Here is a 6,199-nt window from a genome sequence, read left to right as displayed (position 1 = left end):
GCACTGCCAGGCTCTGGTCAGCTCTAGCCGCACCAGACTAACATGGTGCTCTGCACTGGAGCTTTATGAAGACTCGTGAACTAAACCTCCCACCATCCCTTTGAACAGAAATGGGCCATTGAGGTGTGAAGACTGCAATTCCAATTCCCTAATCCCAAACTGTCTCTAGCATGCAGTATAGTGCTGTTCCAGTTGCTGTTGGCTGCTTGGAGGAAACCCTTGACCTAGGGAGAATTAGCTCCGAGTCATTATGAGAAAGCCTGACCACAGGCCATTTCTGGCTTAAATAAAATCCAGAGACTTGTAGTTCTTGCAAGAAAGCCTCCACTTACGACATCTCCTGTTGAATTCTTGCATGCATGGGTTGTGAGTAAGCATGAACTAAAAACAGGATGTTTCTGTATTACTCAGCAAATATAATCCCCCTCGCTTTTGGAGCCCCACCCACCGGTGACACCCAGGATTTGTGGAATACCCCTCATTGTTCTCCAGTAGATATATAACATGACTATACTGTATCCTCATGGTACTCTAGTACATGTGACATGACCACAGTGTAGTACTAATAACTGCACTTATTATCGTCATTTTATTTTTAGAAGTCCCTCCCTGCACCAGTGGTGCTAAGATGCTCAGGGCGTTGGGGAGGCAATTAAAAGACATTGTGAGAGAGAGTGCAGGCAGGATATAAGACCAACAGGAAAACTTGATAGGTGCAAATTTCTAGCAACAGAGGGAAAGATTCTGCATCTTCTGTAGATGCATCCCCACCTAGGCGACCCAAAAGGGCCAACGTTGATTTTTCCAGCCTGATGTTATCTCCTCTTACCTGAGCTTGAAACAGCCTCTTGCAAGTCTGGGCACACACGCTGGCCTGCTTTCATCCACCACCCCAGGTTTTCATAGCCCACGCCGAAAATCTCAGCAACTGCAGCTGGGAGCATGAAGACACAGCACTCCTCAGGGCCTAATTCTGAAGCTGGAAAGGAAAAGGATTGAACCAGCTCACAGCAGACTGGTTTCTTATAAATATTCCAGCCACGTTCTTTCTGCCATGTCCAGCGAGGTCAGCAGGGTACCAAGATTTGAGGTTTAACCACATATAGAGGAACTACCAGAGCATAGAGTAAGGGGCATGATGACTGTAGTACAGATTTCCTCCATTTAAAAGGATGGTGGGATAACAGGGGCACATCCTCTGCCTCTCTCCTCTCCCTTTGCTGTGTTCACCAGGCACAAAGGTAAAGACCAACCACGGGCCCCTATAATCCCTGCTCCTATCAAAGAGAAGCCCCCAAAATTTTAACTGGTTTTTATGAGTCCTTCCCTGTAGTCCCTGGTGGGAAGCAAGAGAGGTGGTTGATATAACAAACTCCAGCAATCTCCAGCTGGCAGATGGACCTTTAGGGACAATGTGGCACTTAGGTAGGGGCTCCTTTGTGGTGTGTATATGGGTGTAGGTGAGCATGTACACATGGGTGTTCGGGGACCAGTCGGAGAGTCAGGGATTGTAAACAAGTACAGCAAAGGACCCAGCTCTACACATGTAAAAGTAATGAGGGAAGCGGGGGAAGGGGTACGACTTTGGGTGTGGGGGGGGGCAGGAGTGAGGATGGAAAAGGCTGGAAGGGATCCAATTAGCTGACTTTCAAAGTAAAGTTTTACTAGTGCTTATGTCTTCTCTAATCCAGATCTCGCTGGAAGTCATTACATAAAAAGTGCACGAGGGGGGGAAAAAAAGGCAAACCAAATATCACTGTACAAGTGTCACAGTGATTTTTAGCATACTTCTAAACTAATTAAATGGGAGAGATTTTTGCTGGGTGATAAGGTTTGTTGTTTTATTGTATAACTGGGCATTTCTATGAGTGACATTTAAATAAAGTTGAATATCAGAGATCTAACTTTGCATGCTTTTTACTGGACCTGCCCGTTTGCGTTCTGGATAAACATGCTGCAATGTGGCCTCTACTTTAAACTGATAAAAGCCCTTGTAATTTTAAAGGATTATATCTAAGGATGGTATTTGGCTACTTTTACGAGTGCTTTGCAAGTCACGGGGGGTAGATGAATTTTTGCTTTTTTGTTCCTAGGAGGGAAAAAATACTGTATCTTTAAAATTAGGAGTAGCTGAATAACGAATCTTGGGCAGTGAAAAGGCTAATGTGCTGTGGAAGAGAAGGAGTTTAATCTAATTTAGTTGGAGGGTGTCTGTCTGTGGTGTTGTTTTCTGGACTGTGGGAATAGAGCAGAGAAGCTGCCCTAGTGAATGGTTCCTCCTGAGCCAGGATCAGTGGGGAGTCCCTTAGATGCCACTGATCCGAAGCCAGGCCATGAAAAGGGGATTAAAGAAATGTTCTGATTTGCAATTCACACTAATGCACCCCGTCGAACCTTTGGTAATATTTCAAACCACATTTCAAGGGAAGTGCCCTTAAAATAGCCGGCTAAATTGTATTAGAGCAACACTATACAACCCACTCATCCATTTATGATGTGGGGTTTGTTTTTTGATTTTTAATCTTTTACTTACTCATGATGTGTGGGTTGTTTTTTTTTAATGTAATTAAAACTTTTGCGCACAGTAAATATTCTGCACTTCCATGGGAATATGCTGCACTATGCCTGCCCTACCAATCAGACATGTTTTGTTTATTAAATATTGTTGCAAAGTAGTTAGAGAAAGTCTGGATTTAGAGGAGAAAAAAAAAAAGCGTAACTTGGATTGGTTTTAAAAATAAACATTAGCTGCAGACTTTTTATAAATGATCCAATTTAATGTCATGATCAATATCTTATCTGGGAATTAAATAGGGGAGACAGATTGTAATAGTTACAGTGTCCCTTTTTGGGTGTGCTGTTGTTTTTCCTTAAGAGCCACAATCTTCTTCAAGGATAACTTTGGGTTTTTTTATTATTATTTGATCTTTAGAATGAGCTATCCAAATGAAAATGAAGGCTAGTAACACGCCTTCATTATGTATCAGGCACAGGAAGCTAAAAATTGCTTGTCTTAAACTGAACATAGATGGATTACTGAAGCAGAGGACAAAATATTATTCAACTGATCTTCTTTAAAAAATAAAGTATTTCCTCCATCAACTGCTAACCAGAAAAGATTCATTAAATGATTTGCAAGCACAGCCAGAGACTTTTTTGTATTTTAGATTCACTAATATCAGTATACTTTGTTGTTATGGTAGGTAATTTATGAATGCTCTACTGAAAAATCTTTAATATATTAATTAACTTGTAACTCTCCAAGCTTATCATTTAATTTCTCTTTACTGTGAAGTGTCAGAACATTTTATCTGAAAAGGATTATTTAGGTTTTCTTTAATCCCATTTCAGAAAACCTTGCCTAGAACTGTAACATCTATTGACTCTAAAATGTTAGAATATACATGCAACTTTGATTTTTATTATTATCCATATCAAAGTATTTTATTCTACGTTCACTGCAATAGATTACACAGTGTCCAAACTTTGCTATTCCAGGTTTGGTTTTTTCTACCCTGTTTATGCTACAGTACATCTACAAAATCTGTAGTTATGGTTTATATTATGACATGCCTTATAAAATATTCCATTTATTTATTATTATTATTTTGCTTGTGAAATGGGAAAGGACTTTGAGATGCACATTTATTCTCTGGCAACTTTAGAGGCAGAGGGATAGGGATAGGGGAAGACGCTTCTTTTCCTGCGAGTTGGCACATTATTTGAAATCATGTTTAATTATAAAGTTTCATTAAAAACCTTTTGCTTAAAATTTTAGAGGCCTAATAAGATTTCCATTAATTTAAACATATCGCTATTCCCACAACGGCCCAAATGCTTTCTTTTTCCTCTTTCATCCATGGTTAAATATGTAAATAAAATGTCTAAAGTCATTCTTCAAAGAAGACAAAAGAAAAAAGAGCTGAGGGAAAAGACAGCCATAAAATTCCTCCCAATTCTCCATAACATTTGCCAGAGGGGGGCCAACTCCTAGCCAGGGCCTAGCAGCAGGGGTGCCTGGCTGCTCCATAGAATCACACATCTCAAATCCCACACACAGGAGAAAAAAATAAAAAATAAAATATCTTTTCAGCTGGAGCCATCAAAAGGCTCTTTTCATTTATTAGTTACAGAGTTATCTTCCAGTTGCTGATTTCTCAGAGCCCTCATTTTTCTATAATAATGTTCTGTTTGTTAGTTTCTTTGACTCGGGCGGCTTGAATGGGGGGCACTTCTGGAGAGCTTTTTTTAAAATATAAAAACAGAAATAAATGATCTGAAGAGGGTCGTGTCAGCTAAAATAATGGCAAAAAAAACCCAAACCCCAACCCAGACTGATTTACAGTGGCACATAAAAGACCAATTAAAAAACATAACTCCTACAAAGGTTGAGTTTTTCTTTTCTTTTCTTTCCCCCTTACCATTTTACATCGATATTTCCTTTCTGTGTCTAGGGAAAATAAGCAAAGAATGAGCTGTTATCAACAGCTATGTCAATAAATCCTTTTCTCCCCACCCCCCCAGTTGATTTTAGTGTAAATTTTGACATACAACAAAAGTGCTTTGCAAAAAGGCAAAAAAAAAAAAAGTGAAAGTACCCCCCTCCCCAACAATCAAGCTCAGCAAAACAAACGGTATCAAAAATGCTCATCTCAAGTGTCGTTTCAATTTCACTTTAGAAAAGGCAGTTTGTCCCTTCTGAAAGCTTTCCCCTTCACTTCCCCACCACCCCCAACTGAGCTCTCCAGAAGAGGATCCTGGATGCATACAAATCCTAAGAAAACAGGCTCAGATTAATAAAGAATGGAAATGCCCCACCACACACACTCTCTATAAAATAAATAAGGCCCCCTTTTTCCCCCCCGTAACACTGCCTGCCTTTGTAAGAGTCCCCCTAATGAATCTAAAACTGTCCAAGGGAAGGATCAGCTTGATAAGATCAATGCAGTTCATAAGCCTGATCTCTTTCAGAGAGACTCCTGGATCCACTGGAAAACCACTAGAAGGAAAACAGACACTTACTTAAATCATCTTTAAAAAAGAGAGACCATTTACTTCTGGGTAAGCAAACACTGTCAGCATCTTTAGGGGATTCGGGGCAAACATTAGCCCTGGTTTGCTTTCCTTGCTTGGATCCAGTTCACCCTTATCACAGCTGAGGAAGCCAACAGTTTCCTTTTTGGAGGCTGGTGGGGTATTAACTCTGCCCTGGTGGGATTTGCCAGTTTCCAGGAGAATCCATGCTCATTTTGATAAGAAAGAGGCACTAATGGAGAGAAACCCAGTTTGCGTGGGTGTGCGTGTAAATGGAGAGAGGCAGAGAGCTTTCCATTCTTCATGAATGTTTGCCAAACCTGAGCTCAAAGGGGGCATGGGGAGGTGGGGGGAGAGGAAAGTACAGCTCTTGTTCTGTCCTCTGATCATAACGCTCCCTTTGGGCCCTGCCTAGATCAAGCAGTGGGGTGGGGACTTACATGGGCAAACCGAGCAGCCCTTCCAGTGACTGGCAACGGCTGCTTTCCCCTACTGCTGCTCAACCTCAGACTCGTCAGAGCCTGAGCCCGTGGCTCAGGACGGGGAGATGTCCCACGGAACTGCAAGGCAGGTCTCTGGCAGAAATGCTGCAGCTATTCCTGGTAGAAAAGAACCAGAGGAAACCCTGTGGGGCTGCTTCACAAAGATCCCAACCAATCTACATCTTTAAAGACAAAGATATCTATATATTTAAATATATAGATAGATGCATCTATAACCAATCTACATCGTGAAATACATAGAGATGGATATATATATATATAGATATAGATATAGATATATCTATATAGATACAGATGTGTGTGTGTGTGTGTATGCCCATATATGTTTATGCCGAGAGAGAGAGGCATCAACATATATATGGGCACACACACATGTATATATGTACATATAGGCATACACATATATATAGGTATACACGTATATATACACACACATATATGTAATAATAGGGATATATATGTAAAATGTGTATACATGTCTACATACATACATATACATACACACATACAAACACACACATATGCCTATATATGCTATATATATGCATGCGTGTATATATATAGACTCAGGAGAAAAAAGTATGTATATGTATCTTCTGTAGCTATACCGATACCAAGATAGATATTCAGGAGAGAATAGTGTGTGCGCATTATATATATAA

General features: G+C 40.4%; 1 long non-coding RNA gene across 1 annotated transcript; it reads right to left on the bottom strand.

The window, feature by feature from the left end:
* Positions 1 to 1,621: 1,621 nt before the first annotated feature.
* On the bottom strand, positions 1,622 to 5,695 carry LOC109290493. Its single transcript, XR_002095607.1, has 3 exons — positions 5,475 to 5,695; positions 4,422 to 4,450; positions 1,622 to 4,242 (listed from the first exon to the last, which is right to left on the bottom strand). It is a non-coding gene; the product is annotated as an uncharacterized LOC109290493 (long non-coding RNA).
* Between the last annotated feature and the right edge of the window lie 504 nt (positions 5,696 to 6,199).

The sequence above is a fragment of the Gavialis gangeticus genome, unplaced genomic scaffold (assembly GCF_001723915.1).
Source record: "Gavialis gangeticus isolate Ggan-Ray unplaced genomic scaffold, GavGan_comp1, whole genome shotgun sequence".
Classification (NCBI taxonomy): domain Eukaryota; kingdom Metazoa; phylum Chordata; order Crocodylia; family Gavialidae; genus Gavialis; species Gavialis gangeticus.
This window is presented reverse-complemented; position numbering and strand designations above follow the sequence as displayed.